Source organism: Fringilla coelebs (genome assembly GCF_963513975.1).
Source record: "Fringilla coelebs genome assembly, chromosome: 1".
In the NCBI taxonomy this organism is placed as follows: Eukaryota; Metazoa; Chordata; class Aves; order Passeriformes; family Fringillidae; genus Fringilla; species Fringilla coelebs.
In genome coordinates this window covers 46754821-46779007 of record NC_140028.1, presented here as the reverse complement: position 1 = coordinate 46779007, position 24187 = coordinate 46754821, and the positions used below count along the sequence as shown (strand labels likewise).

Here is a 24187-nt window from a genome sequence, read left to right as displayed (position 1 = left end):
TTTGGAAAGGAAAGCCAAAATTCAGCTTCACACCTTGCCTCCTGTAAAGAGTTTTCTGCTCTCTTCCCTTTACACAGACAAATGCTCCAGCCTGTGATACCTGAACAGCACCTACCAAACAACCTTCCTTCCACCACAAACTATCCTCACTACCAAAAAAGCTCCACTCACTCCTCATCTCCTATTTCCACCTTGGGGAAGGATTGGTTTCCTACAGCTGGTGACACTGTTTGAAGAGAAGTGAATACCTCTTTCCAGAAGTCACACACTAATGCATTATATCCAGACTACATGACCTATTTTAAGTACCAAGAACACTGCAAACCACATCAGAACACCCAGGCTAGGATTTGAAGCAAGCCAGAAGTCCCAAGGAGGTGCTACCTCAGAACTATGCTATATGGAGCAGATGTGTCCTAAACATACAGTGGAAAAAAACCCCCAAACATACACTGGTAAAGTGAATAGGGCTTTAAAATGTCATTCAACTTCCATTTCATTGAAATGATTGGTCCTAGCTACAGAAGTGTACTGGTGCACACAACAGGTAAGCTTATCAATTAACTAAGAATTTATTGGAAATGTTTATAATACATTTGTGCACTACGGTTTTGATTATTTTTGAAACTAGAAGTTGCATTAAGAACGCATCAAAGATACTTGTTCTCATTGGGGATTAAGTCCTTAGCAAGTTTGAAGTTTTTCAGATCAACTAAAACTGGCTGAATGCAAAGCATGTAAACTTCTAAAAGCCCAGAAAAGCCATTTTTCCTTGTTGATAATCCCCAAAAAACAACCAGAACAGAATTCAATTGTACATCTTCCAATGTTACTTTCAGATCAAGGTATTATGAGAAGTTCCAATTTCTTCCTTATTCCCCATTCTAATGCCTAGAAGAATCTGAAAGCATTCCCTGGAAACATGATTATATATTTTTACTGTCTCAACACTAATAAATCTCTTCCACATCAGATAAAATGCAGTTACCAACACTTGTCCCTTGAATCCAAAATATGATAAAAAAATTATCTTGCACATACATATTTGGCTACATGCCCTTAACAATTTCCTTCAGAAAAGAAGGGTGCATTTGCTTCAGAAACAGAAAAGCAAAATAATAAGAAAGGACACAGGGAAAAAGATGAACAGAAGGGTTTCGAAAGTGACTGAAAATCTACAACATCTCTAATTAGGTTCCAGCTTCCAACACAATAGTGGGGGTACCATGGCCTGTTATCAAGTTTATAGCCAAGGGCACAAGACAATACAACCCCACATTCAATTTAATTACAGCCTATGGCTTTTGCAGTAGTGGTGTGTTTCAAAGGGTTTAAGCACTCATTTATTTCTACACCATACATGAAATAAGGCAGCTCCCTGTCACACAGACTCACCAATTAGACTGAGCAGTTTCTGATCTCTTGCTCTCTAGAAACAGAGCAGTGGGCAATGGGAAATCTTTTACAGGATAATCACAGAATACTTTTTATGTTAAAAAAAAAAATCAGCTCTCTGCTGCCTTTAAGCTTGTGCATTTTATCTTTGATGTGCATAGAGTACCAACATAGTCATTTCAGATTCTATAGGATGTAAAAGAGTGTCAAAATACAGCAGCACCTTCAGTGATGTTGTTTTCTTTTCTCCTGACTGTATCACAAAAGTCAGATTCATTTGAGCTACAAGGAACGGGTCACCTCTTGCATTCCTGCCATCGCTGAAGGCTGGACAAAGCAAGTTCTCTGACCAGCTCATGTGATGCAACTAAATAAAATTAGCCAAACTTCTAAAAAGGAGAAATATTTTGAAGAATTAAATGATAGTAGAAATCACCAGCTGAAATAGTTGCACAATTTAATACCTCCAACATATCATGCCAATGCGACCAAGAGGACCTACAAAGAGAGTAGCTGCACAGCCACGATTCTAAATGCATGTATCAAAACATCATTCTTGGATCTGCTCTGAAATACTCTCCCAAGTCACCCTAAACAACTCCCTTACAGCTGATTCAACATGGAGCAACCTCAGCCAAGGAAAGAAAAACCAGTTCCCTTCATTGCTTTCAGTGCATGTACTGCCCCCAGAGCTCTATATAAGATCACTATGCCTAATCTCTATTCTGCTTGTCTTTTACTCATCTTGGGAAACATTCATATGCCTAACAAGCTTCATCTTCATTATAAGAAATGTATCCTGGGATATCCTACTTTCTTAAAAAGAAAAACCCTATCTCTCTTCAACAATCTTTAGAAGCGCCCAGTTACAAAAACACTGACTTCCACCTGAAAGAGCCATAGCCAGGATTCCCGCATTTCACTATGGAGATTGATAAGAAAGCTTTGGGGACCATACTTGACACCACTACTACTTTATCCCCCTGCTCTCCAAGGATTTCAGGGCAATTTTGATGAGTATAAGGTATAAGAGTCCCTTCCACAGATCTACTTTCCACATCAGTAACTTAGCAGAAGACCAAAAAACCTTCTTCATTAAAAAACCAGTCAGTAGCAAAGTAACAAACAGTAGCCTACACGGTAGATACAATTTCTCAAACCATAGATTAAAGTTTCTTTAACCCTTATCTTCTACGATTTTAACCTCAGCACTTCTTTTAAAAAAGACACCTAGCAAACTGTGGATTTTCTTGCAACCTAGGATAATCCAGTAATCAAAGAGAAGAGCACTAACTATGCAGTAGGGCAGCCAGCACAGCCCTAACCTCTGAAACCTGATCAATAGCAGTACTGTCACAAGAACTAACAAGGTCTTTAGCAGTCATCAGTCTTAATAGCCAATGTACTTCAAGCCCTTAAGATAGGGATATTGCTGCATCTATTACCCTGCGAGAACTAAAGCCTAGCATCCTTACACCACTATCCTAAGCATCCTTCCCCTGGAGCTACCCGATGAGTTCTGCCCTGAACGCTGGGGAAGCAGCTACCAACGATTCTGGTCAGAGTACTAGAGATACTTGCACAAAACACAAGTCTATTTTGTGGCTATTTAAGGAATGCAGGATGTTCCCAGATCAGATTTTTATCTGCTTCCTCCAAAATCCAAGACTAAAAAGGGTTAGAATTGTTAGCTACTTTTGATTTGCTCCCGGTTGTGCCTACTGTCTACACATATTCCTCATGTGCTATTGTTCTGCCTTCTTTTGCAAAACCTGCAGCCAGAACTAGATTTCTGGTTCAGGTCAACTTAAGCCCTTCAAAGAGAATGAAAGGCAATGAAAAGGCATTTGCCAGATCAAAAGATAGCAAAAAGCGCAACTCTGAATTTAAAGCAGGGAAAAAAAAGGCATTTCAGGATTCTCCAAAACAGCTACGACAAATGCACACGGCTCAGGTTTTAATGACCAAGCTTTTGGTAGATATCTTAATAGCTAATAAATTCTTCACAAACAGCACAGAGAAACACAACTGAGTAACAGAACAAATGTAACCAAAGCATTTGCAAGTGACAGGCAACTCTCCTCCCTCCAGCAGAGGCCAAACTATTTTCCTACACCTATTTTTGGGTATTACTACTGTAGTAAGTTCAGCATGTACCAGATCTATAAAACCCAAGAGCTACCACTACATTGTAGCATCAAAAGTTCAAGCTTTAGCTATTGTTCATCTTTCAGCAACATGGGAGATGAACAACAGCCAAATTACATCTCTCTGTCATCAACTTGAACTGAAGTACTGCTGTCAGTGGCAGGAAAATTGCTACACTTCAGAGCAAATAAGGACTGAAAAGAAAGTTGTGCCATGATGGCAGCGCAGATGCTTAAAATACACTATAAATGATGTTCTTAAGGCTAAAACCTAAAGCAATAGTTGGATCAAGATGAACATTTAATGTACCTTTCCTGAGCTCTGGAGAAGGCTCCTACAAACTCAGTGTTGAAAAGACAATTTGGGACTAAACGAAAAATGGGAGCGACAACACAAAAGCACGAAATTAACATTCTTGCTCAGATAGTCAATGCCAATTGAAGACACCCCATTAAGTACTTTCATTTTCCACACTTTACTAAATGCTATTAAAAAAAAGAAAACCAAAACTCACAGTATAAAGAATACATGCTAAGAAACCCACACATTATGCCACCACTTTTTCACCAGAGTATTACACAAATCCATGAGTTCTGCACAATCCGTCCCCTGGAAGACTAATTACAAAGACAACCAATAAACCCCAAACTTGTGACCTTCATGTTTTCAAGGAATCAGTAATATTTGTCAACACTGGAATTTAATGTCATGGTACTTGATGAGATATATTCAGTAAAAAGGCCCAGAAACTCTTTGTTTATAATTAAGCAATAACGATTGAGGGCCAGGGCATTTCCTGAGGATTAATGACCGGGCTGGGAGAGCCAATGGCTTGAGGCAATGCCTTGGGCCATTAACCTCAGCCAGTCATTAATTTCCCCAGGAAATGCCCTGGACCTCGATTAGTGTAAGTATCATAAAAGGTAGCTAGAGAGAAAAAGTTTAGCATTAACAGTCTCCCAAGGAAATCCATTCCACAGCCAGTATTTTTTCATTTTGTCACATCCCAGAAGTGCATAAGTTAAAACTGACACAGGAAAAATTGGTGATGAAAATGGGGAAAAAAAAACCAGAGAGAGACGCTTTTTTTCCTATTAAAGATTTAAGTTAATGAGGTTTGTAGCAAAGGCAAGATTCGGCTACAAAAGTGAGTGGGCACCTTGTTTAACTCATGAAATTATGAATGGAGGTGAACATTTCCATATAATTACTGATAAAACTCACATTGTCTAGTTCTATTACCCTTGCTGATTGCACATTTTCTTTCTTGATACTCTTAGGAAGACAGCAAATGCCTGTGTACTCTATTTTAGCTATTTCTCCCTTTCTCCCCACAGCCCACTGCTAATGAAAATTACAGTTCCAAACGCTTCCTGCAGGAAGCTCAGCTTTGCAACAAACACTATAGCAGCTGAATTTCTCCTCGCCTAAGCTTTATGCAAGTGTGAAGGGATTCGTGGGCCAGGGTATAGATCTCTAGTCTGACAACTGAAAGTACTAACCTCGTTTAACAGGTTAAAGACACAAACACCCCCTGACCACTGACTGCTCTGCTCAGTTCCGTCTTCCCCTTCCCAGACGCACACACGTGCAGTGCTCCTCCTAAAAAGCTGAACTGTGCTCGAAGTTTCAAAATTGCTTTCAAGATCATTAAAAAATTAGGGGAAGAGGAATCTAGGGTTAAATACAGCAAGGAGCATTAGCTTTTACCTGAAATAATGAACTAGAACAAAAACATTATCTGCACATAATCAAGCCTCTAAGCCATTCAGAGACACCAGATACACACAGCAGGGGATCAAGCTACAGTACTCCACTGAAGTGGTCCCAAAAAAAGCCTCCTGAAAGAAAGGAGAGGTCACAGGTATCTCAAAGAACATAGATGCTTATGCAGGCATTCGCTGGGAGCCCTGCCCTCCCCCTCCCCACCCCAATTAGCCTTCAGGCTGGTTGATTAGTTGGCAAACTCTTTGAAAGGGTCAGTCTGTCCAGAACTGGTATTTCCACTCGGGAAACAGCTCAGGCATGTCATATACCTGTGCTTGCCCAGCGCCGCACTCCCTGGCTGACGGCTGCGATCCCTGTTATTACTTGACACAAGAATGTCAGAGGGGTTTTGTAATCATGTAGGGCAGCCAGCAGTAAAGTTCTTGCCCGAAAAGCGGAATTTTATGGGGCACAACGTAACTGCACACACTTTACAGATTTACTTAGAATGGCTTCCAAACTTCCAAGCCAATTGCAGAGGTGCAGCGAGGCTTTAATTGAAGTAATTTAGCTCCGGCGCTCAAACACCCGAGAGGAAAGTACTTTTGGAGGGGATGGGGAGCAGGCACCAGCACGTGCTGGCACACAGCAGAGGGGGCTCTGCAAGGCACACATTAAGGCACAGCTCAACAGCGTTTTCGACAACACCGTTTTACCTTAACGAAACACATCTAATGAACTTGGGCTCATTCCACCGCTAAGCTGCACCTAAACCCGTTTAATTGTGCTCTTACTGTATATTTCGCCACTATGGTAACTAATGCAAGTAAAGCCAATGTGCCTTAAAAAAAAAAAAAAAAGGATCACTGCCAGGAAACAGAGCTATTTTAAATAAACAAATACAAGATGAATGCAATTGCCATATTAACCCTCTTGTTAACTTCTGAAGTTTAAAATTACACCCTCATTACTAGTGTGTAATTGAGTATTCTCCCGGCTGTTTCTTGCATTTGAGGTTATTCAAATAGTTCATTAGCACATCAAGAACACCACACACACTAATGATACCTGATGCCCCTATCTACTATTCTGGCCCGACTTTCGACTTTCCTAAGTCACATCTCCCGCAAAAAGAGAAATAAAAGAGGGGGGAAAGAATTAAAAAGAGGAAAAGGGAAGCCCATAGGGCTGAGCTGTCGGTGCTGCCGCTGACGGGAAGCATGGCAGCACCTAGGCACCCATCAAGTCCAACAACCAGGCACACAGTGAGTGGCCACTGGACCAGTGGCAGGGCATGAAGAGACTGGGGGGGCAAGTAAGTTGGATAACTCGCGTCTGGGCTCTTTGGGTGCCTGAAGAGTGAGCGTGACCCAAGAGCCACCCCAATGCTGGCAGTGTGCCTCAGTGCCCAGCCTTGGGGCAAGAAAGGAGGGGGGCAGTGCAGACTATGTGGAACAGGGTGAGGGGTTGCCACTTTTTTTTTTTTTTCCTTTTTCTTTTTCCGGTTACCTGTGTGGGGGTAACAATAGCAGGTGAAACTACTGTGGGTGAGGTGGTGCTTCTGTGCCCATTTGCTTCGGGGAGGAGGTGAGGCAAGGGGTCATGTTTCACTGAGACCACCACCACGGCGGGTGCAGCGGCATCCAGGGGCTCAGCGGCGCGGCGGCAGAGTCTTTTTGGGGAGGCGGAGGGCCCACAGGCATCGCCGCCGGCCGCAGCCCCTGCCGGGAACACTGCCTCGTAGAGCGCCCGCTTGGCCGGGGCCACTGCGGCCGCTTCTGCTTTCACCGGCGCAGCGTCACCGTCTTTGGGCAGCACATAGGGGTTGGCAGCAGGTGGCCGCGGCCGAGGTCCACCATTGAGGGCGGCGGGGGTGTAGCAGCCCCCGCCAGCGGGGTGGTGGAGGAGGTGGTGGTGGTGGGGAGGGGGGTGGTGGTGGTGGGGTGGCTGCAGTCCTCCCAGCTTGGTGCCAATGCCAGCGATACTGTTGAGGGTGGCAATGGAGACGGCACCAATGCAGTGGTTGGTGTAGGTCTTGGAGAGCTTGGCCGCCTTGGAGAGCATCTGCATGCGGGTACCCAGGAGGTTCTTCCCGATGGCCTTGTTCTCGTACCAGGTGATGTCGCCCTCGCTGCAGTGGTCCCGCGGGCGCTGGAAGAAGGCCTTGCAGAGGGGGTTGCGCTTGGAGAGGTACTTGACAAAGCTGGCGTAGGGGCAGAACTCTGTGCCAGTCTCGTACATACGAGGCAGGTTCTCCTCATCGCTGCTCTCCGCCCGCTTCTTGCTCCAGGAGGACGAGCGCGACTTGTGGTAGGGCCCCAGCGCCTTGAAGTAGACGAACTTGCGTCCATCCTCATCCACGGCCAGCCCAAACGAGTCCTCCTCCAGCTCCCGCTGGTTCTCCCGGCCCCGGGTGCAGAAGTACATGCAGGTCTCAAACCAGACCTTGTTGAGGAGCCCGAAGGGGCTCTGGGTGCTGAACACGCTGCACGTGTAGAGCTTGCGGAGGTCGGCGCGGGTGATGGCCTGCTTCTGCACCACCGGCCCGGCGCCCTGCTCCTCCAGCTTGCGGATGACAGCGGCCAGGGTGAGGTTGGCGGCGCGCAGCTCGGGGTCCTTGGTGAGGTCGAGGGTGCGGCAGTAGGGCGGCTCGTTGAGGTAGCGGTTGAGGGAGCTGCGGATGCTGATGAGGGAGGACTTGGAGTAGAGCTGCCCGCTCTTGGAGCGCGCCTCGGCGTAGAAGGAGCGCAGGACCCGGCAGAGCGCCCCCTTGTCCATGGTCTCGAAGTCGGGGCTCTGCGCCTTCTCGCTCAGGTACTCGCGGAAGATGCGCACGGCGTAGCGGGTGGCCAGCCGCGTGTTCTCGCTCAGCCGCGCCCGCTCCGGCCGCTGCAGCAGCAGGGCCGCCTCCAGCTCCGCGTCCTCCGCCGCCCCCCCGGGGCCGCCGCCGCCGCCGCCCCCCGGGGCAGCCGCCGCGGCGCCCCCCGGGGCAGCCCCGACGCCGCTGCTGCCGCCGCCCGGCGTACAGCCCGGGGCGGGCGGCAGCGGCTCCGTCTCCTCCTCGCCGTCCCACTCCAGACCCATCTCCTCTTCCTCCTCCTCCTCGTCCAGCAGCAGCCCCCCATCGGCTCCGTCCTCCTCCTCCTCGTCCCCCGTTATCTGCACCTCCTGGATCTCATCCTCCTCCTCGCCCTCCTCCTCCTCGCCGGCGCTGCAGTAGCGGTGCGGGCGGGGGGCGACGCCGCGGCCGGACGGCCGGTCCCCCGCATTGTTCCCGCCGCCTCCGCCGCGTCCGCCGCCCCCTCCGCCGCCGCCGCTCCACTCTCCGCCGCCGCCGCCGCTGCCAGGCATTCTCGCCATATTGCCGTCTCCCTGCCAGTCCTCGGGCAGGGCGCATGCGCTATATTGGACCGCAGCGCTGGAGCGCTTTTGTGTTTTAATGACCTTCAGCTACCGGGAGGCAAAGCCGGGCTCTTAAAGGGGCCGCGCTCCCACTGGCGGCGGCGGGGAAGGGGCGGGAGAGCTTGGGATGGATGGGGAGGAGGCTGAGTCGCGCTGAGGGGGTACCGCGGGGAAGGGAGCGGTACTTACCGCGCCCGCCGCTCACCTCGGGTCCGTCCCGTCGAGCAACGCTGATGGGCGCCGGGCGCGGGGGGGAACCGCCGGGCAGGTGCGCCCCGGCCCGGAGGCTCCCCCGCCATCCCCGGCGCCCGTCCCACCTCCCCATCCCCGAAAAAGAAAGCACTCCGCGTGTGGAGCGGCTCTTTCGATAGGGACGCACCGCCACCGAGCTGCTACGACGCCTCGCACCTCCTCTTTCCACAGTAACTTAAACACAGACCAAAAAGAGAAAAAAAAAAACCAAAAAAAACCCGCAAAGCGAAGAAAAGAAAAACCAAACAAAAACCCAAACGAAACCCAAGCCCCCCCCACACAAAAGACTCGGGCTGTGCCTGTCCGCAGGACGGCTCAGACCTCGATAGGATGCTGCCGGGGAGCGGGCGGAGGACCCGGCCCCGTTCCCCGCCTGCCGTGCTGCCGCGACATCGCCTGCCGCCGACCTCGCACCTTTAATCGGGCGCCCGGATTTCGGTCGAGGGGCTCGGGAGGAGACGGACGCTCGGGGCATTGCATCCGTGCGGCTTGGAGTCCGCCCGGGAACAGCCAGTCGGTAGCCGCGGCACTCGCTTGGCTTGCGGGAGCCTCGGCGAGGTTGGCTGCGGAGAGGGAGCAATAAGGACTCGGGGGCTGACGGGCGCTCCGGGCCGCCCTCTTGCTCGCTGGGGCTGCAGACCTCAGGGCAGCCGGAGGGGCCTCGGCCCCCCCGTGCCGCCGCTGCCTCCCATCGCGCCCGCCGCGCTCTTCCTCTGCTACCCTCTTCCGCGACGGAGCAAAGCCCGAGGGGGCTCCCGCAACCGCGCCGGGGTGCGGAGCCGCCGGACCCAAAACCACCCGACACTTTGCGGGTGTTTTCGCAGAGGGGAGCCCCGGAGCGGCGCAGCGCGGGCGGGGGGCGCGGAGCCCCGGCTCAGCCCTGCCCCGCTGCCCGCGCCCCCTGCCCGCCGGGCGCTCCGTCCCCGCCCGGCTCTGCCCCGGGAAGGCGGGTGGTTGCACGCTGCCTTCCTTACCCTTCCTTCCCGGGAAGGGTCCTTGGCCGGGCTTGGCTCGGGCAGGAGCGAGGGCATAAGCGTAAGGCCGCGCACCGCGGGGAGAGGGAGCCTGTCCCACTCGGGACGGGAGGGTGGGCGGGAGGGTGGGTCCCCGCCGGTAGCACCCCAACTCTCCAAACCAAAGTACCCCACATAGCTCCCCGAACTATTTAGCAGAGCCATTTCTTTTATTCGGTACGATGAAATAAATATTCATTGCGACTGCTGGCTACACCTGAAATTATAGCCCTAATTGCAGAGCTGTTGGCCTGAGTTACCACATTTGCTGCTTACTCATCCGTAAGAATTGCTCAGCGCCGGGCCCCAGCCGCGATGGTTCCCTTTGGGGGGGCTCGGTGCCCGCCGGTGCTGGGCGGTGCCGAGCCCCGCGGCCGCTCCTCCGGGGCAGAGACCGACGGCCACGGACGGGGCGGCCCGGACAGCCCCAGCTCCCGCCGTCCGGGGAGACGTGGGATGCCAAAGAAGGGATGTGCAAACTGTTGGGCAAATTAGGCCAATTCGAAATAAATAAGCACTGCGGGAAGAGAGCCTGCCACTCCCGGGAAATAATTGAAGAGAAACCCGGCACTGTTATATTGATGTAAGCCTGGAGTAATTACACGGAGGTCAAAGTTGTTGCACGTACTACAGAAGTTGTGCTCACTCTGTAGTTTGAGAGTGGATTATGTTGCCTCTTAGGTCGATGGCACATATATAAAATTCTGCATTTTTTTTCCCTATACACGTAGGAGAATATAAATAAGGATTTTTTTTTCCCTTTCCTTGTCATACTCTATCTGTAACCTAATCCTGAAACAAAGTCTCAAAGACGTCCCATGAGATGGACCAAATGCTGAAACAGATAGCTAAAACAAACAGTACCTTGTTGGGGTTAAAAGCTAAATTCCCCAGACAAGCTCCTTTTAGGAGCTATTACAACCCACCCTAGAAGACAGAGAACTGCAGGGCTTGCAGCATAAACTTTTTTACAGACATTATTTTTCTTTATTGTTCCCGTAAATGCTTAAAACTACGTGATCGGCATTGACCTTTGATTCTGTTTTACGATCGTGGAAGACACTTTTTTTTTTTAAGACTTTTTCAGAGCCATATGAGTGCAAAAGGTAATTGAATATTTTTTTTAACTTTAAAAAAGATGAACACGAGGTTGACAGCTTCTGTACTTGGATGTTCATTTAATCACCATTTTCTGATTACAGGAGGTGAACTGTGTTGACAGACTTGCAGATGAATATGCAGCCCCGTATACGAATAGTAACTATAAAGGACATAAAGAACTTGCAGTGAGGTTGGAGGGGAAAATGTATACGGAGCATCCGTATTACACACATCAACTGGAAGCACCTCAGCAGCCAGGGGGAATTGAGAGAGTAGCAAGTGAGGTGTTCAGAATGCTGCAGGTGCCCATAACTGGGAAGACACATGCGTAAGTTATATACCTGTATAATCTATATGCAAATAGGTAAGTTAATCATATACATATATGTTAACTAACCTATCTGTCTATGTTCCTAAAAATAGCATTTAGCCTAGTCAGTTGTATTCCAGAAGTTTAAATCCTATTGTTCAAGCTCCCCAGTTAGATAAGGTAATCGAACTGCATTCCAAAACTGACAGAGTTGCACAAGGTTGTCTAATGTGAGCTGGCATATAACATTAAACTTACATCCACTCCACCCTCCACGTCACTAATCAGAGGTTTATCCTGCTGAGAGCTCTGTGCAGGCAGAGACAGCATTCTCCCCTAGGACTCAAGGTTTGAGGCTGTTTATCAAATAGGTCCTGTCCGCACTTGGAGAATACATTTTATTACCGCTGTCGGGAGAGGGGATGTGATACCCACAGAACACTAATAAGGGACTGGCCTCGCTAAGGATTATCCTTGGAAGTACTTGGAGATCAGTTCATGTACCACAGATTGAGCACGCCAGTTTAAAAACCAAAACAACCTCCTCCATGAGTCAGTTGGTTTATAATAAAGGTAGTGCTTGTTACCACATTAGCAAATAGTTTCAGGTCTTTCTTCACTTCTTTTTTAAGCTACTCTTGCCCCTGGCGTCGCCTCTGGCAAGCGGAGAGCTTGCTAGAGCTGTGTTCTTTGACAATCGGCTATTGTGCTAAAGCTTTCCACAGCCCAATTCTCCTTCAGACTAACAAAATCTACTTCTCCCGTAGCCTCTGTAAGTGGTTATTGCATTACAGCCACCTAAACCTTCATGCTTTGGTGAGTCTTGGTAGGTGTTTCATCATGAGGCTTCACGAGGAACTAAACTGGAATATCCCAAAAGCCAACAAGCAAAGAAAAACCATGGGGTCCGTTTGCTTCTTAGGATCCTGTCTAGGCATCTAGAAAAGTTTATTTAAAAAACACTGCTTAAAACAAGCTTGTGGGTTAACCCTAATGCTGGCCACCAGGCATTTTTTAAAGACAATAACTTTCCCTCCACACATGCTTTTACTGTTAAATACAGTAAACATTTTTAAATGTCGTAATACGTTTTCTAAACACAAGATGTTTTCACTGTAGGGGCAGCCTATGTGGAAATTGGTATGAGAAATCCATATTGACACTACAGAACTAGAAGGCAAATAACACTTGGGACTCTTGGAAAATTCACTTAGGGAAAAAGCATGTCCTAGAAATCCTTCTCCCACCCAGAAACATGCAGTTTTGAGATAAGCTTTTTTAGCATTTCAGAACTGTCGCTTCAAATGCTAATTCCGTTTTTATTTTACTCTTTTATTTTTGTATATGATATTTCTAGTTGTTTCGTTACTTCTTCATACTAGGGACAGCTAATGCTAACATGTAGTGTGCTATAACAGATTTTAAATCTCCTTTATTTAATTTCTTTTTCTTTTTTTTTTTTTTTAGCATCTCCCATCTGCATGGCAATGAAATAGCTTCATATACCTCAACAAAGGAGACATTGATTTAGGAAAGTGAGGATGTATCCATCAGCACTAAGTTGCAGCTGTTCTTAATGGATTTTAAAATACAAAAGCTATTTCACCTCTTAGATTGTCATATTATGAAATGTTAGTAGTACTTGCACATATCAAAGCACCAGCTACCAGCCAAACCTTGTGAAACGTGAAGGCAGCATCAAGCCAGCCCCCTTGTGAAGCTCCCCGATGCCAATTGAAAGCCTATTTCCCCCGTACGCTCCTATTTTATTTTTTCCCCTGCAGGTATTTGCCGTTACTCACTCACGGGTCTTTTTTTTTTTTTTTTTTATTCTTTTTACAAAAGCAATATTTCTACTACCGAGGCCACACTTTGTTTCCCAACTGCTTTGTTTTCAAAACAAACCAGAGAAACCCCAAGCCATCATCTTTGTAAGAAAGCACACATTCAGTGCTTGGCAAACTAAAAGGCAAGACTTTGCAAATCACCTTTATTTTCAGTGTCAAGCAGCTGGAGCACTTTTGCTTCCAAAAATATGGAAGAGCTATGTTGTCAGACAGCTTGGAGAGAGGCAGGTAATAAATTGCATTGTGCTGCACAAAGGTTTTAAGGTTCTTTTAAAATGTGCTGGAGGTAAGTTGCCAGGAGATATATTAATGCTTTTATTTAGCTGTATTTCAGTTTGTGTTTGTCTTTGCTTCTCTGGTGTTGAGGCACATGAAACAAATTGGCTGGTCTGTGTGGCACAGTGGTAGCTGGTTAAAGTTGCTCTCGTGGTTGTCTGATCATTTCTATGAACTACTGACACCAAGCAACCTGGTGTGTTAGTGGCACAAAGTTTGCTCTCCATGGAGGCAGAAAGAGCTCTTTCTGTCCAGCCTGATAATTGGTTAGTTTGTATTCCTTCTCAACTGAGTCCATACATTCCACATGAAGGGGAGGGAAATTTAGAAGGACGTAGCCAGTAACTCAAGAAAGGGAGCTCCAAAGAGAGGGATCCCTGCAAAACCACAAAGCTTACGGGTCTTGTTGTAGGTCTAAGCACAAGTTTTTACTTCATACAGTGTTTTAAGTACTATGTAATAGAGCATAACTTTATGCTGTATTGGATATGGAGTTCTTGAAATCCTATTTTCTGATCATAATCTTCCAGTAAAAGTTTATTTTGAACTATGAGTTCTGGCTGGAAGTCACACTGGGCTGGATGAGGTCTACAAATGCAAGGAGGGACAGCTGATGACGTGATAACAAGATCTGGCTAAGAAAACTCCTTAAACATTCCTTTATCAAAAAAGGGAAAAAACCCAAAAGCCTTGAATCCAAACAAGAATGTAATAACATGAGACTCTGAGGGAGTGCACTTTCTCACTTGTTTCTGTACCATATGGATTTTATCTTGGTTCCTGTTACCATCCCCATTGCATGACCCAAAGCTTCTGTGCTGCCATGAGGTATGCTGAGCACTGATTCCTGCACAGGGCCAGAGGTAGAGCTTTACATCCCATGCATCTTATTCATACCAGGCTTTTCTCAGAGCATGGGGTCCTCAAGGGACAGGACAACAGCTGGCCTACAGCCCAGCATGGAAAAGGGAATCTTCTTTTGACTGTCAACTAGTGGCTTTAAAGCCTCTTTATAGAATGAATTCACTGTCAATATACTTTTGTTTTGATTTAGTGACTGAAATAAACTGATTATTCCCCTTTTCCACCAGTATTATGTCTGTGTCATCATGAATTTGGAAATTCCCTTTCAGGTATTTATGTAGCAAAAACCCCAGTACCAATGGTCTGTCTTCTTGGATTTTGTCTTCTCAATTGAGTTATCTCAGCTGGGTTGACACAAACCCAATTTAAGCAACTTTAGAATTGTGTGAGTTCAAAGGAGGCCCACAGAGGGTGTATACACACTGTTAAACAGTGCCAGAGCCCTGCTCAGGCTGTCACCCAGACCCACCTTTCCACTGCTGTTGAGTTTTAAGTTACACTAACTTGTAAAGCAGCATTCGAGTAGAAGGGAATAAATTCATAGGTCATATGAAAGAAGAGTGCTGGGATAAAAAAAGCATTGCAATGTTTACTGCCAGACCCCATCACCTCCTTTATCAGTGTGGTTTAATTCATACCAAGAAAAAAATGGTAGAAAATGTGGCAGAATATTTAAAAATAAAGGATGTCTATTATGCAAAACCACTTGCATGAACTAAATGTTCCCACTGTATCTGCCTTCAAATGAAACCGGGGGAAAAGCCTCAGGATACTGTCAGGACTTTCATTTGAGGTTTAAAGCCAGAGGCCATAAAGGACCTTTCAGGTCTCTTTGCAGTTTGCACCTGCATTTTGCTGCATTTTAAGTTATAGAGAGTGAAGCCTGGAAAAGTAGAAAACCTGAAATGATTCAGAGAAAACGAAAATTGATAAAGTTTAGTGAAAAAGACTGGATGTATTGGATATACCTCTCTTTTTCCAGCATCAGGTAATAAAACAGATGATAAATACCTTCTAGCATGTGGTAAGCATCAGTATTTTGTAAGAGTTTGGCATTAAAAACACCCCAACAAACCACTTCTGCAACTGTTGAGAATGCTTAACTGCAAAGCTTTTTTGTCCAGCCCCGAACTGTACTGTGCTTTGAATAGCCTTGCTTTTTCTATCTATGAAAGGTTAAGCTGGGCTTGAATCAAAGTTTTCTTATTTGAAGATCAAGGCTAAAACTCAATTTCTTTTTACAGAACAAAAGGTATCATCAAATAAATTAAAATAATCTAAAAATCCTAGAGCCAAGACTTTGCACATTCATGAATTATACAACTATGAGCAGGTAGTTATTTGCCAGTAAAGACCCTGCTTTTAGTAGAAATGAGCATTGTTAAAATAAGCAAGAGAAGATTTACAAGCTCTTCCTTTGCCTTGGACAAAACAAGGTCACATTTGCAATTTGCAGTGCTTGATCTCTCCCTCAGCAATCTTGGCAAAGGTTTATCGAGTTATTCTGAGTAATTTCCTTCAAGTTATGAGTGTGTCACTTGGTCTGTTATGGACCTGTTCCTTCAGTTTACTCTGCTGTTTACCTGTGAACTGTCACACTTGTTCTTGCAGATCAGTGTCAAAAGAAAAAGAAAAAAATAAAGCAGTGTTTAAAATCAAAGCTTCAGTGTGGAAGGATATAAAGTGTGAAATCCAGACCCATTGCTTTCATTCTGGCTTTAGTGATCACAGAATCCTGCTGTAGGGCAGGACTAATCTGCCAGAAAATTATTATTGAGCCCTGGTAACTCAGATATATGTGCAGACTTGAAAACGTTCTTTGTGCCAACTCCAGGTCCTACAAGAACCTCACGCGGCATCCTCCACCTGGCTCAGAAATACGCTGTAAAGAGGAGGAAGTTTGTTAATTCCCAAGCAGCTGTGAACAATTTAATCTATTTGCAAACAGCCCAGCATCCTATTGCAATTGAGAGCTTCTTGGGGGATGGAGAGTTTGAAGAGCTGGTGAGAGATGAGATAATAGGGTCTTTCTTTCAAGCCATTCCTACGGATTTGGCCTCAAGAGGAGCATCTTGATGGCAAGGTTGCCAAATCTCAGAGCCTCACGATACTTGGTTGGAGTTTCCTCCTCCATATGCTGGAACTGAGAGGTTTAAAATTAGTCTTTGGCAGACAACTTTGAAAGCTTGAATTACTTCTCTGTAAATACTTGGAAATCAGGAGGCGAGCCACAGTTTTGCAATTTTAGGAAGAAGAAATCCCTGTAATTTTAAGATATGATTAAGATTTTATTCTGAACGCTGGTGGTTGGAACTCCTGGGATTTCCCAGATAAAATTGCCTCTGAGAACTGACTGAGCTGATAACTTGAATTGGTTTTCTGGACAAGTCTCTAAATTACTGACTTCTTTGCCTCACATAATTTCTTAATCAAAAAATCACCATCCAAATCCTACACACAAGCCATTTTTGCTACCTCTTTGGCAATATGTGTAGAAGAGTCAGAGAATCACAAAGAACTACTTCAAGAAGTTCGTACCCAGATTTCTTCAAGTTCTCAGAACAATTAACTTTTTTTGTTCTGATTATCAGAAGGTCTCTGCACTCCATAATGGTTGCATAGGTATTTAAGCCAGCTGTACTTTTAAACAGGCTTGCACCTGATACGGTTTCCATGGGAGCTGCTTGGTCCTTAGCCATTTACAAACATGGCTGCTTATGTAGATAATTAAATTAGAGTTAGTGAACACAGTGTTCTTCTGAACAGCTGACCTTCGCTCTTTCTGGCACATGGTAGTAGAGTGAAGGGAAATACATTCTTTCTATGGTTTATATTTTCTGTACCACATTTTTCTTTCCCTTAAGATTAGCTAGATGTGACTTTCTGGATACTTTACCAAAATCTTCTACTATTTCAGCAGTTGTCCTTGGATCGTTCTGCACAACTCCAGACAGAGCATTTAATCATCTTAGTTCCTCTAGCTTCACTGGAGTTCCCAAATTTTCAAGCTTTTCTTTTGTCCAGCAAGATATATTTGGCTTGGCTTACACTAAATGTTTCATAATATTCTCTAAGAACTAGTTTTATTCAATCAGAAAGAAGTGGAGTTTAAGTACTTAGGAATGTCAGTCATATCTAAAGTGTAGAGGCAGAATTATAGGAGCTTTGTTTGTAAAGCTAAATGGATCAAAGTATCTGGAACATTTTTTAACATTTTTTGGGGCAGGCACTGTATTTCAAAGGAACTTGTAGAAGAATTTTGTTAACCCGTTGCTTCAAATGAGTTTGTCAGATCCCACATAGAGAGGGACAGGATTTTGGCTACTGAATTCCAGTTTGACCACTAGTGCCTGGGCTAATTAGGGATGGGTAGAGAGAACTCCACATGCAGCTGAATAAACTAGAAAAATCCTGATGTCCTACTGAGGTCAGCAGGACTAATTAGCATCCACAGACAGGAAATCTGTTTGAACCTGCCTGCTTTGCTTCCTGGCTTTGGTCACATCCAAACTCATACAGGAAAACGATTCTGAAGCTATATCATGCCAGAAGCTCGTGGTGGGATGCTCATGGGCCAGCCTTCCACTCAGGACCTGTATAATCCTTCTCACTTACTGGGCTTGCTGAAATTCTGTTGTATGGAGGACACAAACCAGAGGCCTTTTGGCTGCTCAGAAGAACGAGTCTGACCCTTGCAGGGGTACCTGCCTGCCTGGCTCTTAAATCTATGAAGTCCAAGAAGCCTGGTATTAGTCTAGGAAGAAATATTGAGAATTCCAGATCTCTGCAGTAGTACCAGATACACACAGAAGCTACAAACCACCTCCACCTTGGGGAATTTTGCCAGATCTTCATTTCTTTATACTTTCTGTCCATGAACTCTGAGCTTTCATGAAGCTTCTCCCTAGTACCATGGACAAATGCCACTACCTCCCTTCTCTGCACTGCTCAAAAGCCCACCTGAGGTACAGGCTGCTGAATTCTGGTTTTGGTCATGCTCTCTGAAGGACTGCTCCATCTCTTAAGCTTTCTCTAGAGCTGGTGACTGCTGATAAAACAACAAATATACATAAGTCAAATACTTTTTCAGTGTTTTTGGTTAAATTAGTGGAGTAATATCTGAAAGCTTATAGTGCGTTATCTGCTGGTCAACAGAACAATTTTGATGCTAAGAAATAAGAAAAGTTTTCACCATTTAAAGAGTTCAGAAATGTAAAGCAACATTTTCCAGCATAATTTGAATGTAAGCACTGTGGTATTGGTATTAGGCAAGACTCCTCCACACCATACATCAGTAATAATACATTTTTTAATGAAAGGTGGCAAATATTGGCCCTACAATAGTAGTTTCTCAAAGTCCTATGCATAAATGATTATTTTAATAGGCAGTAGGCAAGCTATCACTTGCCCGTATGAAAATTTATCCTTCATTTTAACCTCAGAGAGAGAATTGCTCCTCTCAATTCCTTCTGCTTTGCAGAAAGGACATGAAACAAACAGGAAATGTTGTGGATGTTATACAACTTCAACTGGAATAAAAAAAAAAACAAACAGAGGAAAAAACTACTTCAGCTGAAAACCAACTAATATCAATAAGGAAACATCAAAACCAGTTAGTAAAACTTCTGGCTTGGATGACACAATTGTTTTAAACAGTGCTAAAAGAGTGTATCTCTCAAGTGTGTGTAAAATGTTGCCAAATCACAGAATAGTGTACAGAAATGGGCAGGGATTTTATTGTATTGGCATAACCAGTTTGAAGACACTTGGCTGGATAATGAAGACCAAACTTTTATCATGTGGAAATTACCTATGGCTTATAAAGCACCCATTACCTAATCCTGCAAAGTACTTCAAGAAACACTCCAAAAGCAAGAAAAGAGAATCTAAGACCACTGGTTGCACCTGTCTCTTTGCATTCAGCCATGAAGAACATCCTTCTGTTCTGGGCTGACACTGCCTGGGTTGACTCTGTTCAATCTGCCAACAGAATAAGGCTTAGCAAATAGACTGGGGAAAGGAGAATTCTGTCTCAGCTGTTTGCAGTCATCTGAGAGCTTCTGGTGATCCATGCCACTCTGTTTGTGCTCGCTGCAAAATGCATACACCTTGGGGGAAAATATTAGTAATCTGGGCACAAGAGCTAAAAACTTTCCGGTCGAATAATCTGAATCACATATTTGGCTTTTTTCCTCATGGAAGAAATAGAAAGCCCCCTTGCTCTGTGAAATCAACCATCATTCAACTAACTATTATATTTTTAAAGGACATTCTCAGTAAACTGCAAGGATGCCAAGACTGCTGCTGTGCCCTAATGATATATGTGAGACCTTAATGTTGAAACAGAGCTCAGGGTCATGAAGATTTTCTAGGAGAGAGCAAGAACTCTAGAAAATCTACCACCACATTAGTAAAATTAACAATGTTGAGGGGAACTCTTCTTGGACTCATGACAACCAGTCTGACCCATTATAACTTAAAAGTCATAACAGAGAGAAGTAAAATTTCACCATGGACACTCCTCTCGAGTAAAGACCTCCCCCTGCCAAAAAAACTACCCCAACCAAACCCCACAGAAATCCAGACCAAACAGATGGCTCTTTCCTCTATTAGCATCCTGTCTTGCTCCTTCTGAACCACTGCCACTGCTGTATCAGAGAAGATTTGATACTGGGATATCAGGGCTGGGCTGGGTTAACCAAGATGGAACAACAGTGAACAACAGGAAAAGGTGGGGGGCTGGAGCTGTACCACAAAAGGACATTAAATAGTTCTGAAATTACTCCCACTCAGGTTGTGCTTTCCTCTAACAATCCCTGTGTGCCCTATAAGTTTGTTGGCAGTTAGCCAAACCTTTAGAGCCCTAAAGCCATCCCATTGTCAAACTGTCTACAATTCTCCGAAATTTTGCTGAGAGGAGCATTTAACAGAGGAAGATGTGGTCTGGTTGCCTGCAGAACTTCCCATCAGCAGACCCAGTGGATAGAAAAAGTCACTGTAAGAGCATTCCCGTAGCCCTGATCCATTTATGTTCCTTTGGCACATGCAGACATATTCATGAGCTCCATATCCAAAAGAGGCGAATTATTCTCAGCAGCAAAACTAAATTTGAGCTCTTGTCCTAGTAAAGGGCAGGAGTGGACAAGGTTCAGGGCAAGAGCGTATTTGACACAGAAAAGGGAGGGGACAGATGTAACAGAGGCATAAAAGGATGCTGCAGAACCAGATTGCTTTCATCCCTTCATCCCACAGCTGACAAGAGATGGGATTTGCCTCTTTTCCCTCCCAGCAGTGACTCTGCCTTGGTGAAGGCAGCAGCAGGAGCAAGTCTCATCTTCTAGGGCTCTGGCACAGATGACATAGACTTGGAACCAGAGCTGATTTGTTCCTCAAGGCAATCTGCTGCTCTCAGCAGTTTCTGTGTTGCTAGAGCCTCAGGTTAGCTCTGTACAAAACCTCCAGCAACCTTCTCTCAAGACAAACTCCTGCAGTCACAGGTGAAGCCTAAGGAAATTTGCTGTGCCTGCAGAGGCAAGAGAGGATTTCTCCTGGGACACTTGGTAAGGACTCCAAACAGTGGTGCCAAGCAGCACATATCTTGCTTGGCTTCAGCCACTTTGTCCCAAAGGTGGCTGAAAGTGAACAAAAGTTGTGTTTTAAGGTACACCGAGGGTTCTCTCATTTGCCATTTTCACAACTCTCAAAGGGGTACAAAATGTAATAGTTTCTCTTTGTTCACTCCAGTTGAAAGAAACTAGAAATTGAATTTTGATGCCACTGTCAACAGTCGTCTTGAGCTGGTAAATCTGGCTGATAATTATCCTTGACCTGGGACTCTTCTTTCTTATTCTTCTAAGATAAACTCCTCAGTTTTTCCCCTCTTCCTTGTGCATCATACCCAGGTAACCGAAATGCTACACATCAGTCCCAGCTTGGACAGTGCTCCCCCTCCTCATTCATCCTCCCCTCTCTCCAAATCACATCATGCTTTCTCCCATGCCCTTTCCTTCACCACCTGTTCTTCCTTTGGGAATGAGCAGAATTACATACCCATCCACCTTCACTGTTTCCTGTGTTTCTGCTAGGAGAGATTGGAAAGATGAAAGACGGGGAAAAGCGGTGCAGAAAATACACTGAACTGACACGTGGAGCACACTGAACATGCCTTCTACAATCCTCCTTCTGCTTTAGCTCTTCTCCTTTGCAATCCCGTGGAAAACAGGAGGAAATAAAACACTGCATGGCTGTCAGCTTCAAAGCAGGAGAAAAGAAAAACCCCTTCCTCTCTGAGCTGTGATTACATCTCATGATAGATGACTTCCCACACTTCTCTGGGAGAATCCCTGGCTGCTCTCTTGCTCCTATGAGGCCACACAAACAGCTGAACAAACAGCAGTAATATCTGTGGGAAAGACAGGATGATTCTACCCCTCTTTCTCTAAATTTCTTCATTTTTCTATAACCCTGCCTGCCTCCTCAGGAGGTTCCAGCTCCTCACCTTGGCACGTGGTGCCCAACAATTGTAATGCTCTACTCAAGGTGGCACCAAGCACTGCAGTCTTGCCAGGACTGCTTGCCAGGACCCCCCCTAGCCATGTGTGGGGGAATCTGTCTGCTTTCAGCCACGTGTCCTTGCTGGTGTTTGGGTAAAACACTGCCCAGCTCTTGCTAATCTCTAGTATTCATGACGACATGATGTTCCAAAACAAAGCATGAAGAAAGAGATGAAACCTGGATTATTTTTTAAACAGTGTGTTTGGGAGTAGTCACTTAACTTCTGGGTTTGAGTTTTCAGGCTGCAATAATTTTCAAGTCCTGTTCTACCTTTCCCTTCTCTTACTGCCTTATCCGTTTATCCTCCACCTCAAACATAAAGGCTAAGTATCCTTCATCCCAAACATAAAGGGTGATTGTTTTTCCCTTTTAAAATCCAGGAATCTCTTTAATCCTAGATGTGAGACAATGGGAAACATACTAGGAGGTGAGAGGAGAGGCTTGGCAACACAAGAGAGAATGCACTAAACCAGTTATTTATTTTCCAATCATTAAACTCCACACCCTAGAGTTACTGGTCTTTATGGCAGCCTGGTTAAATAGAAAAAGACACAGAAGGGCAGAGGAGAAAGGTCCTATGTTTCCAAACTGATGCATGGACAAGGTGCCAAATGATTGCATTTCATTCATTTGCCACAAACTGGGTTAGCTTTGAGCTTGAAGGAGAGAGAATAGCAGGTTTATAAGTACTGCTTCTGGGTCTGGCATCAACATTTCTGTTGCCATAATGAGTCAGACATCAGAGGCAATACACATGAAAGGATGCAGGCCAATGCCTAGGCAAACAGAAGTGGGAAAGCAGAACAGAAAAATAAGTGCACGCGTCAGGGAAGAAGGACTTCATCCTCACAAAACTTCTGAAATTACATCCTCCATTTCCTTTATTTCATCAAATAAATTCACTTTCAAATAAACCCACTACCACCACCAATACAAAAACCCCTCTAGAATTCTGGGCAAAGTCAATTTGCCAAAGGCAGAGTTTGTTCTGTTAATGGCCATTTGCCATGTACCAATGCCACAGTCCCCAAATGCTCTTGCACATTTCCCATCAGGCAAGCACACACACGATTAAGAACATTTGAGCAGTCATCCTTAGAACTGTGAAAAACATTAATCCTTAAATGAAGGGAAATCAGTCTTCTGAGCCACAGAAACCATGGCCTCAGATGCTCCTTCCCTTTGCCTTTAGCCAGGGCTCCTGAAGGGCTGCTGGATGATAAGGGTAGATAACTGGCTCTGGCAACAGACTGTGGGGTGGAAAGGGCATTGATAGAAAACATTTCAAGCTCTGATTTGCACCCCTACTTGGGGGCTTCACTGGGAACTCAGGGCAGTCCAGAGACATGTATTTGGCACTTTTCAGCTGTCAAGGAACTTCCTCAATTGCTCTCTTATGCCTCCTCACATTTCTATTGTCTTTTCTTCCTCCTTTCTTTTTCAGATCATCCCTTCTTCTCTGACTCCTCTTTCAACTTGTATCATCACTACCTAGAGAGTTGATATGCATTGCTTGGTGTTCTTCTTTACTATTCCTTGCTCTCTTCAACACTTTTTCAAACATAATCATCATGAAGAAAATATTTATTCCAAGAAATTTCAGCGATCTTCTAATCAACTAGTATAAAATATCAACTAGAAAACTCTAGAAGATCTCCCATGTCCCTCCCTGTCCTCTGTTACTAGGCTTCCTTTACTATACCAGGACTTGTCTGTTGACAGTTTTAATAATGTGACCGATTCATGGGGAACTTTTCATTTTAGTTTGACTAACAATTGTACTGATAGAGTCTCATCTCTGTTAGCACAGTTGCACTGATGTGAAAATACAAGTGGGCATCACCTCCTTGATCTTGGCTAGATGACAGAAACTGCTCTCCAGCTTGGGAATCAGAGCTGCAAAATCCTGTCTTGCAAAATTATGCAGTATACCAAAGCTCTACTAAAGCGCAGGGAATTCAATAACCATGTATGTAACCCTCTGGTACCGCCATTGCTACAGTGTTAGATGGTGTTGATGCAACACAAGCCAGAACAGTGAGGTCACTGCTCCAAAAGGAACACAGTAAAGGGGTCCAATATGCACAAAGCACTTGCACTCCCATGTCATTGTCCTGGAGCCGGTTAATGATTAACATGGATCAGCTCCTTGTGTCTTATGGACATAACATCAAAAACGTAGGGATGCACAGAGGCACTGCAGGGATTTTGGAATAGATTCTATTCTTTAGTGTTGGAAAACAAAGATCTTACAGAATATTAAAAACGTGTTGAATTCCTGACTCTGCTGCCAAGAATCAGCCACCATTTTCCATGTA

General features: G+C 45.2%; 1 protein-coding gene across 2 annotated transcripts in view; it reads right to left on the bottom strand.

Annotated features, from left to right (window-relative positions):
• KCTD1 (potassium channel tetramerization domain containing 1) overlaps positions 1-8936 on the bottom strand; it is a 67733-nt gene extending 58797 nt beyond the window's left edge. Inside the window, exon 1 of one of the 2 annotated variants that reach the window (XM_084208216.1) lies at positions 8842-8936. The gene's annotated coding sequence lies outside the window, so the exon portion shown is untranslated. Of the gene's footprint in view, positions 1-6759; positions 7108-8841 lie in introns of those variants that run through there. The other variant, XM_084208217.1, reaches the window with a different exon arrangement.
• Positions 8937-24187: the final 15251 nt, after the last annotated feature.